We start from the raw sequence: 13,109 nt of genomic DNA on the forward strand, positions 1-13,109 counted from the left end.
TATGGGTTCAGGCAACACACTAGTACCATGCTTACTTACTTATTTATGGGTTCAGGCAACACCCTAGTGCCATGCTTACTTACTTATTTATGGGTTCAGGCAACACCCTAGTACCATCCTTAATTACTTATTTATGGGTCCAGGCAGCACCCTAATACCATGCTTAATTACTTATTTACGGGTTCAGGCTACACCTGAGTACCATGCTTGCTTACGTATTTATGGGTTCAGGCAACACCCTAGTACCATGCTTAATTATTTATGGGTTCAGGCAACACCCTAGTACCATGGTTACTTACTTATTTATGGGTTCAGGCAACACCCTAGTACCATGCTTACTTACTTATTTATGGGTTCATGCTACACCCTAGTACCATGCTTACTTGTTTATTTATGGGTTCAGGCAACACCCTAGTACCATGCTTACTTACTTATTTATGGGTTCAGGCAACACCCTAAAACCATGCTTACTTATTTATGGGTTCAGGCAACACCCTAGCACCATGCTTACTTACTTATTTATGGGTTCAGCCAACACTCTAGTACCATGCTTGCTTACTAATTTATGGGTTCAGGCTACATCCTAGTACCATGCTTACTTACTTATTTATGGGTTCAGGCAACACACTAGTACCATGCTTACTTACTTATTTATGGGTTCAGGCAACACCCTAGTGCCATGCTTACTTACTTATTTATGGGTTCAGGCAACACCCTAGTACCATCCTTAATTACTTATTTATGGGTCCAGGCAGCACCCTAATACCATGCTTAATTACTTATTTACGGGTTCAGGCTACACCCGAGTACCATGCTTGCTTACGTATTTATGGGTTCAGGCAACACCCTAGTACCATGCTTAATTATTTATGGGTTCAGGCAACACCCTAGTACCATGCTTACTTATTTATGGGTTCAGGCAACACCCTAGTACCATGCTTACTTACTTATTTATGGGTTCAGGCTACACCCTAGTACCATGCTTACTTACTTATTTATGGGTTCAGGCAACACCGTAGTGCCATGCTTACTTACTTATTTATGGGTTCAGGCAACACCATAGTACCATCCTTACTTACTTATTTATGGGTCCAGGCAGCACCCTAGTACCATGCTTAATTACTTATTTATGGGTTCAGGCAACACCATAGTACCATCCTTACTTACTTATTTATGGGTCCAGGCAGCACCCTAGTACCATGCTTAATTACTTATTTATGGGTTCATACTACACCCGAGTACCATGCTTACTTACGTATTTATGGGTTCAGGCAACACCCTAGTTCCATGCTTACTTAATTATTTATGAGTTCAGGCAACACCCTAGTACCATGCTTACTTACTTATTTATGGGTTCAGGCAACACCCTAGTACCATGCTTACTTACTTATTTATGGGTTTAGGCTACACCCTAGTACCCTGCTTACTTTTTTATTTATGGGTTCAGGCAACACCCTAGTACCATGCTTACTTACTTATTTATGGGTTCAGGCTACACCCTAGTACCATGCTTACTTACTTATTTATGTGTTCAGGCAACACCCTAGTACCATGCTTACTTACTTATTTATGGGTTCAGGCAACACCCTAGTACCATGCTTACTTACTTATTTATGGGTTCAGGCAACACCCTAGTACCATGCTTACTTACTTATTTATGGGTTCAGGCAACACCCTGGTATCATGCTTACTTACTTATTTATGGGTTCAGGCAACACACTAGTACCATGCTTACTTACTTATTTATGGGTTCAGGCAACACCCTAGTACCATGCTTACTTACTTATTTATGGGTTCAGGCTACACCCTAGTACCATGCTTACTTACTTATTTATGGGTTCAGGAAACACCCTAGTACCACGCTTACTTATTTATTTATGGGTTCAGGCTACACCCTAGTACCATACTTACTTACTTATTTATGGGTTCAGGCAGCACCCTAGTACCATGCTTACTTATTTATGGGTTCAGGCAACATCCTAATACCATCCTTACTTACTTATTTATGGGTTCAGTCACCACCCTAATACCATGCTTACTTATTTATGGGTTCAGGCTACACCCTAGTACCATGCTTACTTACTTATTTATGGGTTCATGCTACACCCTAGTAGCATGCTTACTTACTTATTTATGGGTTCAGGCTACACCCTAGTACCATGCTTACTTATTTATAGGTTCAGGCTACACCCTAGTACCATGCTTACTTACTTATTTATGGGTTCAGGCAACAGCCTAGTACCATGCTTACTTATTTATGAATTCAGGCAACACCCTAGTACCATGCTTACTTATTTATTTATGGGTTCAGGCTACACCTAGTACCATGCTTACTTACTTATTTATGGGTTCATTACTTATTTATGAATTCAGGCAACACCCTAGAACCATGCTTACTTATTTATTTATGGGTTCAGGCTACACACTAGTACCATGCTTACTTACTTATTTATGGGTTCAGGCTACACCCTAGGATCATGCTTACTTACTTATTTATGGGTTCAGGTGACAGCCAAGTCTTATGCTTACTTACTTATTTATGGGTTCAGGCAACACACTAGTACCATGCGTACTTACTTATTTATGGGTTCAAGCAACACCCTAGTACGATGCTGGATTCAGGCTACAACCTAGTACCATGCTTATGTACTTATTTATGGGTTCAGGCTACACCCTAGTACCATGCTTATGTACTTATTTATGGGTTCAGGCAACACCCTGGTATCATGCTTACTTACTTATTTATGGGTTCAGGCAACACCCTAGTACCATCCTTACTTACTGATTTATGGGTTCAGGCAGCACCCTAGTGCCATGCTTACTTATTTATGGGTTCAGGTTACACCCTAATACCATGCTTACTTACGTATTTATGGGTTCAGGCAACACCCTAATACCATGCTTACTTACTTATTTATGGGTACAGGCAACACCCTAGTACCATGCCTATGTACTTATTTATGGGTTTAGGTAACAATCTAGTACCATGCTTACTTACTTTTTTATGGGTTTAGGCTACACCCTAGTACCATGCTTACTTGTTTATTTATGGGTTCAGGCAACACGCTAGTACCATGCTTACTTACTTATTTATGGGTTCAGGCTACACCCTAGTACCATGCTTACTTACTTATTTATGGGTTCAGGCTACACCCTAGTACCATGCTTATTTACTTATTTATGGGTTCAGGCAACACACTAGTACCATGCTTACTTACTCATTTATGGGTTCAGGCAACACCCTAGTACCATGCTTACTTACTTATTTATGGGTTCAGGCTACACCCTAGTACCATGTCTACTTACTTATTTATAGGTTCAGGCAACACCCTAGTATCATGCTTACTTATTTATTTATGGGTTCAGGCTACACCCTAGTACCATGCTTACTTACTTATTTATGGGTTCAGGCAACACCCTAGTACCATGCTTACTTACTTATTTATGGGTTCAGGCTACACCCTAGTACCATGCTTACTTACTTATTTATGGGTTCAGGAAACACCCTAGTACCACGCTTACTTATTTATTTATGGGTTCAGGCTACACCCTAGTACCATACTTACTTACTTATTTATGGGTTCAGGCAGCACCCTAGTACCATGCTTACTTATTTATGGGTTCAGGCAACATCCTAATACCATCCTTACTTACTTATTTATGGGTTCAGTCACCACCCTAATACCATGCTTACTTATTTATGGGTTCAGGCTACACCCTAGTACCATGCTTACTTACTTATTTATGGGTTCATGCTACACCCTAGTAGCATGCTTACTTACTTATTTATGGGTTCAGGCTACACCCTAGTACCATGCTTACTTATTTATAGGTTCAGGCTACACCCTAGTACCATGCTTACTTACTTATTTATGGGTTCAGGCAACAGCCTAGTACCATGCTTACTTATTTATGAATTCAGGCAACACCCTAGTACCATGCTTACTTATTTATTTATGGGTTCAGGCTACACACTAGTACCATGCTTACTTACTTATTTATGGGTTCATGCTACACCCTAGTAGCATGCTTACTTACTTATGTATGGGTTCAGGCTACACCCTAGTACCATGCTTACTTACTTATTTATGGGTTCAGGCAACAGCCTAGTACCATGCTTACTTGTTTATGAATTCAGGCAACACCCTAGTACCATGCTTACTTATTTATTTATGGGTTCAGGCTACACACTAGTACCATGCTTACTTACTTATTTATGGGTTCAGGCTACACCCTAGGATCATGCTTACTTACTTATTTATGGGTTCAGGTGACAGCCAAGTCTTATGCTTACTTACTTATTTATGGGTTCAGGCAACACCCTAGTACCATGCTTACTTATTTATTTATGGGTTCAGGCTACACCCTAGTACCATGCTTACTTACTTATTTATAGGTTCAGGCAACACACTAGTACCATGCGTACTTACTTATTTATGGGTTCAAGCAACACCCTAGTACGATGCTTACTTACTTATTTATGGATTCAGGCTACAACCTAGTACCATGCTTACTTACTTATTTATGGGTTCAGGCTACACCCTAGTACCATGCTTATGTACTTATTTATGGGTTCAGGCAACACCCTGGTATCATGCTTACTTACTTATTTATGGGTTCAGGCAACACCCTAGTACCATCCTTACTTACTGATTTATGGGTTCAGGCAGCACCCTAGTACCATGCTTACTTACTTATTTATGGGTTCAGGTTACACCCTAATACCATGCTTACTTACGTATTTATGGGTTCAGGCAACACCCTAATACCATGCTTACTTACTTATTTATGGGTACAGGCAACACCCTAGTACCATGCCTATGTACTTATTTATGGGTTTAGGTAACAATCTAGTACCATGCTTACTTACTTTTTTATGGGTTTAGGCTACACCCTAGTACCATGCTTACTTGTTTATTTATGGGTTCAGGCAACACGCTAGTACCATGCTTACTTACTTATTTATGGGTTCAGGCTACACCCTAGTACCATGCTTACTTACTTATTTATGGGTTCAGGCTACACCCTAGTACCATGCTTATTTACTTATTTATGGGTTCAGGCAACACACTAGTACCATGCTTACTTACTCATTTATGGGTTCAGGCAACACCCTAGTACCATGCTTACTTACTTATTTATGGGTTCAGGCTACACCCTAGTACCATGTCTACTTACTTATTTATAGGTTCAGGCAACACCCTAGTATCATGCTTACTTATTTATTTATGGGTTCAGGCTACACCCTAGTACCATGCTTACTTACTTATTTATGGGTTCAGGCAACACCCTAGTACCATGCTTACTTACTTATTTATGGGTTCAGGCTACACCCTAGTACCATGCTTACTTACTTATTTATGGGTTCAGGCTACACCCTAGTACCATGCTTACTTATTTATGGGTTCAGGCAACATCCTAATACCATCCTTACTTACTTATTTATGGGTTCACGCAACACCCTAGTACCATGCTCACTTACTTATTTATGGGTTCAGGCTACACCCTAGTACCATGCTTACTTACGTATTTATGGGTTCAGGCAACACCCTAGTTCCATGCTTACTTAATTATTTATGAGTTCAGGCAACACCCTAGTACCATGCTTACTTACTTATTTATGGGTTCAGGCAACACCCTAGTACCATGCTTACTTACTTATTTATGGGTTCAGGCAACACCCTAGTACCATGCTTACTTACTTATTTATGGGTTCAGGCTACACCCTAGTACCATGCTTACTTACTTATTTATGTGTTCAGGCAACACCCTAGTACCATGCTTTCCTTACTTATTTATGGATTCAGGCAACACAATAGTACCATGCTTACTTACTTATTTATGGGTTCAGGCAACACCCTAGTACCATGCTTACTTACTTATTTATGGATTCAGGCTACACCCCTAGTACCATACTTACTACTTTCTATTTTATGGGTCAGGAAACACCCTAGTACATTTATTTATGGGTTCAGGCTACACCCTAGTACCATACTTACTTACTTATTTATGGGTTCAGGCAGCACCCTAGTACCATGCTTACTTATTTATGGGTTCAGGCAACATCCTAATACCATCCTTACTTACTTATTTATGGGTTCAGTCACCACCCTAGTACCATGCTTACTTATTTATGGGTTCAGGCTACACCCTAGTACCATGCTTACTTACTTATTTATGGGTTCATGCTACACCCTAGTAGCATGCTTACTTACTTATGTATGGGTTCAGGCTACACCCTAGTACCATGCTTACTTATTTATAGGTTCAGGCTACACCCTAGTACCATGCTTACTTACTTATTTATGGGTTCAGGCTACACCCTAGTACCATGCTTACTTTTTTATTTATGGGTTCAGGCAACACCCTAGTACCATGCCTATGTACTTATTTATGGGTTCAGGCTACACCCTAGTACCATGCTTACTTATTTATGGGTTCAGGCAACATCCTAATACCATCCTTACTTACTTATTTATGGGTTCACGCAACACCCTAGTACCATGCTCACTTACTTATTTATGGGTTCAGGCTACACCCTAGTACCATGCTTACTTACGTATTTATGGGTTCAGGCAACACCCTAGTTCCATGCTTACTTAATTATTTATGAGTTCAGGCAACACCCTAGTACCATGCTTACTTACTTATTTATGGGTTCAGGCAACACCCTAGTACCATGCTTACTTACTTATTTATGGGTTTAGGCTACACCCTAGTACCATGCTTACTTTTTTATTTATGGGTTCAGGCAACACCCTAGTACCATGCTTACTTACTTATTTATGGGTTCAGGCTACACCCTAGTACCATGCTTACTTACTTATTTATGTGTTCAGGCAACACCCTAGTACCATGCTTACTTACTTATTTATGGGTTCAGGCAACACCCTAGTACCATGGTTCCTTACTTATTTATGGATTCAGGCAACACAATAGTACCATGCTTACTTACTTATTTATGGGTTCAGGCAACACCCTAGTACCATGCTTACTTACTTATTTATGGATTCAGGCTACACCCTAGTACCATGCTTACTTACTTATTTATGGGTTCAGGAAACACCCTAGTACCACGCTTACTTATTTATTTATGGGTTCAGGCTACACCCTAGTACCATACTTACTTACTTATTTATGGGTTCAGGCAGCACCCTAGTACCATGCTTACTTATTTATGGGTTCAGGCAACATCCTAATACCATCCTTACTTACTTATTTATGGGTTCAGTCACCACCCTAGTACCATGCTTACTTATTTATGGGTTCAGGCTACACCCTAGTACCATGCTTACTTACTTATTTATGGGTTCATGCTACACCCTAGTAGCATGCTTACTTATGTATGGGTTCAGGCTACACCCTAGTACCATGCTTACTTATTTATAGGTTCAGGCTACACCCTAGTACCATGCTTACTTACTTATTTATGGGTTCAGGCAACAGCCTAGTACCATGCTTACTTGTTTATGAATTCAGGCAACACCCTAGTACCATGCTTACTTATTTATTTATGGGTTCAGGCTACACACTAGTACCATGCTTACTTACTTATTTATGGGTTCAGGCTACACCCTAGGATCATGCTTACTTACTTATTTATGGGTTCAGGTGACAGCCAAGTCTTATGCTTACTTACTTATTTATGGGTTCAGGCAACACCCTAGTACCATGCTTACTTATTTATTTATGGGTTCAGGCTACACCCTAGTACCATGCTTACTTACTTATTTATGGGTTCATGCAGCACCCTAGTATTATGCTTATTTACTTATTTATAGGTTCAGGCAACACACTAGTACCATGCGTACTTACTTATTTATGGGTTCAAGCAACACCCTAGTACGATGCTTACTTACTTATTTATGGATTCAGGCTACAACCTAGTACCATGCTTACTTACTTATTTATGGGTTCAGGCTACACCCTAGTACCATGCTTATGTACTTATTTATGGGTTCAGGCAACACCCTGGTATCATGCTTACTTACTTATTTATGGGTTCAGGCAACACCCTAGTACCATCCTTACTTACTGATTTATGGGTTCAGGCAGCACCCTAGTACCATGCTTACTTACTTATTTATGGGTTCAGGCTACACCCTAATACCATGCTTACTTACGTATTTATGGGTTCAGGCAACACCCTAATACCATGCTTACTTACTTATTTATGGGTACAGGCAATACCCTAGTACCATGCCTATGTACTTATTTATGGGTTTAGGTAACAATCTAGTACCATGCTTACTTACTTTTTTATGGGTTTAGGCTACACCCTAGTACCATGCTTACTTGTTTATTTATGGGTTCAGGCAACACGCTAGTACCATGCTTACTTACTTATTTATGGGTTCAGGCTACACCCTAGTACCATGCTTACTTACTTATTTATGGGTTCAGGCTACATCCTAGTACCATGCTTATTTACTTATTTATGGGTTCAGGCAACACACTAGTACCATGCTTACTTACTCATTTATGGGTTCAGGCAACACCCTAGTACCATGCTTACTTACTTATTTATGGGTTCAGGCTACACCCTAGTACCATGCCTACTTACTTATTTATAGGTTCAGGCAACACCCTAGTATCATGCTTACTTATTTATTTATGGGTTCAGGCTACACCCTAGTACCATGCTTACTTACTTATTTATGGGTTCAGGCAACACCCTAGTACCATGCTTACTTACTTATTTATGGGTTCAGGCTACACCCTAGTACCATGCTTACTTACTTATTTATGGGTTCAGGCTACACCCTAGTACCATGCTTACTTATTTATGGGTTCAGGCAACATCCTAATACCATCCTTACTTACTTATTTATGGGTTCACGCAACACCCTAGTACCATGCTCACTTACTTATTTATGGGTTCAGGCTACACCCTAGTACCATGCTTACTTACTTATTTATGGGTTCATGCTACACCCTAGTAGCATGCTTACTAACTTATTTATGGGTTCAGGCTACACCCTAGTACCATGCTTACTTATTAATGGGTTCAGACTACACCCTAGTGCCATACTTACTTACTTATATATGGGTTCAGGCAACAGCCTAGTACCATGCTTACTTACTTATTTATGGGTTCAGGCAACACCCTAGTACCATGCTTAATTACTTATTTATGGGTTCAGGCTACACCCTAGGATCGTGCTTACTTACTTATTTATGGGATCAGGCAACAGCCTAGTACTATGCTTACTTACTTATTTATGGGTTCAGGCAACACCCTAGTATCATGCTTACTTATTTATATATGGGTTCAAGCTACACCCTAGTACCATGCTTACTTACTTATTGGTTCATGCAGCACCCCAGTACCATGCTTACTTACTTATTTATGGGTTCAGGCAACACCCTAGTACCATGCTTACTTACTTATTTATGGGTTCAGGCAACACACTAGTGCCATGCATACTTAATTATTTTCGGGTTCAAGCGACACCCTAATACCATACTTACTTACTTATTTATGGGTTCAGGCAGCACCCTAGTACCATGCTTACTTACCTATTTATGGGTTCAGGCAGCACCCTAGTACCATGCTTACTTACTTATTTATGGCTTCAGGCTACACCCTAGTACTGGGCTTACTTACTTATTTATGGGTTCAGGGGATATCCTAGTACCATGCTTACTTACTTATTTATGGGTTCAGGCAAGAACAGTTTTATAAAATAATGGGTATGTTTTGTCTATCAGTGGCCTTTCATTCGATACAGGTTTTCAGATTTCTAAATCTGTAACTCAAAATCACTGCAATATTTTTATTTAAAATATCTGAGTTGCTTGATTACACTGTAGCCTCCTGTCCTAAGATTCTTTATGTAATATTACAAGTATCCAAATAATAACATTTTCTTAATCTGAATGTGTTGCTCACTATAGCTGGTTTGTCACTGTTACTTTATTAATTGCAGACAGACTGTCCCTAGGGGTCGCACATGTCTCTGGAATAATATTACACAATATACAGTGTTGTATTTCACAAGCTGATTAAATCCTTACACTCATGAATGAGAAATGTGCTTTGGTTTTATTAACCATGTGTGTGTGTTAACATTTGTCACGAATTCTTAAAGTTGGACAAAATATGCTTTAAAGTTTTGCATACAGAAGCTCTTTGGGTACAAACATGAGGATCAACAACTGTTTGTTTTTAGACTTTGCCAAGTTTCAGAAATGAGGTTGGATCAGTTTATTGCCTTTATAAGTGAAGCTATGGAAGGTTTAGAAGAAATAACTAAGCATTTTTCCAGATGGCACAACAATTTGCATCACAACTGATAAACAATGTGGAGAGGAAAACGGGTAAGCAGGAAATGTGGAAGAATGTCCAAAAATGTCATGACGTGTCTGCTGTGCAATAAAGCATGACATAATGTGCATGGGAAACAGAAATCCAGCAAAACATACTCACTTGCTGTAAAACAGTAAAGCAAGAAATTAAAGAGGAACCTGATGTACTTGTATTAGATGCTTTGAAAGTAAAGCAGTCAATGTGTGAAAGTGAAAACAAGTGCTACTGGGATATTACTATGCACAGAGGGTCTGGAATGATTGTATTATCTGGATGAAAAAATGTAGCCATTATAAAATAAGAATTTATTCCTCACTACGCACTATTAGCAAAACTCTGTCTGGAGTACTTTGTACAGTTCTGCAGACCACAGCTTTGTAAGAGCAAAGACAGGAAAGAGGCAGTTCAGAGAAAACTGTGAACGTGGCAAATTTGTTTCAATAGAAGCCACATGGAAAGATTGAAGGAGTAGACAGTGCACATACTTAAGGAAAGGGGAAATGGTGGTCATGAAAAAAGCATCCAAAAGCGTTAACATAACAGGCCAGCATCTTTCAAACAATGTGCACAGATATTTTATGAGCAGACTGGGTTCAGGATATTTTTTATGGAGATGGATAATATCACTTTTAGATTTGATGACCTAGCATATAGACCCTGCTTATCCTTACCCAAGTGCAGTTCAGCAAATAGTTTAACATACGTCTGTTATGTAATAACTTTTATTATCATATTCAACATGAAGGTAGAACTTTGTCAATATTATTTTGATGAATTCTGTACTATAACAAAAAGCTTTGTAAGTGATGTTTTTTTCATTTCAAGTAAGTTCATGGGACCCTTGGCCTCTTCTTTAGAACAATCCAGGAGTACTAACTTGCTACGTGGCTTGTTCTAGATCACTAAGTAGTCAAAGGGAAACGGAGGGAATCAAACCCTGCACCCTTGTTACAACAGCAGCTTTCTAACAGCTCATAGCTTTGAGCTGCTGTGCTGCCAGTCTGTTAGAGTTGATTCTGTTTCGGTTTGGGCATTAAGGGATTTTTTTTTTAAAACCTCAAGCCTGCAACACCAGTATTCCAGTTGGACTCCCTTTTTAAATGCACTGAAAATTATATATTGGTTCAGTAATTGAACTCTACCCTCCAAAAAGTAATATGATGCCCTACCCAAACTTCCACTGTCTTAATATTCTTTTGATGCAGATAGGTAATTTGGCTTTCTGTACTATTCCTGTTTGTTTTCCAAATGAAACCTGAAAGAACAAGTGCACAGACCTTGTCTGTGTTCTGCTATGGTCAATATTTATTATTTATGATGCAGTTAAAGAAAATGCATATAGTTAGCTCCTCGACATGTCTGCGGTGGATTTATATTGCACATGCTCGATAGTCCTTTCGCAAGCATCTCAATGTGAATTCCTCAGATGCTGAAGTGTACTCTGGGGTTATATGGTGCAGTTGGTACAGTTTCTGTTTCTGGTACATTATCAGCAAATAGAACGTGCCAATACGTTATGAAACATCTTAATACATAATTTCTATTAGAGTGCCCTCTGTTAATAGCAGCTAAGAATTTGGGACATCTTTTCTTCTCTCAACATTGGCCTGATGTTGCACCTAGCCTGCTTTACGAATTTCTCCCCAGCTGAGACTTATCACAATGTGTACCTCGAATACATATTTTTTTCAAAATCTACGCATAGTGCTAGTCAGTACTTATATCACAAGCCATTTCCTAACCAGAATATGAGCACTTCCAGTCGAGTTAATATGAATTCATTTTAAGTGACTTTCAAAGTGAGATATGTTTAATGCAAAATGTAAAATCAGATTTGAATGTTTGTTATACAAATATTTTGTATTTAGCTGTTCAGTGGAAAATATTTTAGTTGTATTGTGCAAAGTGCTAGGCAAATTAAAATAAAACTGTATTTCTAAGAAATATGAGGATTGGAAGTTTTGTGGCACATATGCTATTTATTTTTAACTGTCATCCAAAATATGACAGCAACATCAGATGCATGTATAACTTGCTCTGTGCCTTCTTACCTGCCTCTTTCTCTTTGTCATTCTGACAGATACATGCAGCACACACATGCATGCACATGTATATACAAACACACACACACACACGCACACACGCACACACACACACACACACACACACACACACACACACACACACACACACACACACACGCACACACACACACACACACACACACACACACACACACACACACACACACACACACACACACACACACAAACACACACACACACACACGCACACACATGCACACACACACACACACACACACACACACACACACACACACACACACACACACACACACACACACACACACACACACAAATACACACTTCAAATAATATAAAATGCACAAAGGAGAAAAGTCTGAAATAGGACAGTGCAGGGCTGTGAAAACTATATCAGTATGCAGGGTCCTTTTGCATTGTACATGAGACATGAATGCATTTTTAGAAAGAGGGTTAGGCAAAACAGAAAAAATCATGGCCATCTGTTGTCCGTTTCTCTTGCCTTCTGTGATGCAGTAAGGTTAAACAGAGGTATAAGTCCAGTTTCAGGCCAGTGTTGTGGTGGCAGGATGTGACGTTAGCCTCCGAGCAAATAGGTTTAACTGCTGTGATGTATGGAGAGTATCTGACCAATTAATCTGCAGGTTATTTCTTACACACAGTTAAAGCAATTTAAATACCACGTTTTGTATATTCTTTGTTACTGACCTTAAACAACTGCGAGTTTCTATCTGTGT

This window comes from Protopterus annectens, chromosome 3.part0 (assembly GCF_019279795.1).
Source record: "Protopterus annectens isolate FY-2018-M chromosome 3.part0, PAN1.0, whole genome shotgun sequence".
NCBI lineage: Eukaryota > Metazoa > Chordata > Ceratodontiformes > Protopteridae > Protopterus > Protopterus annectens.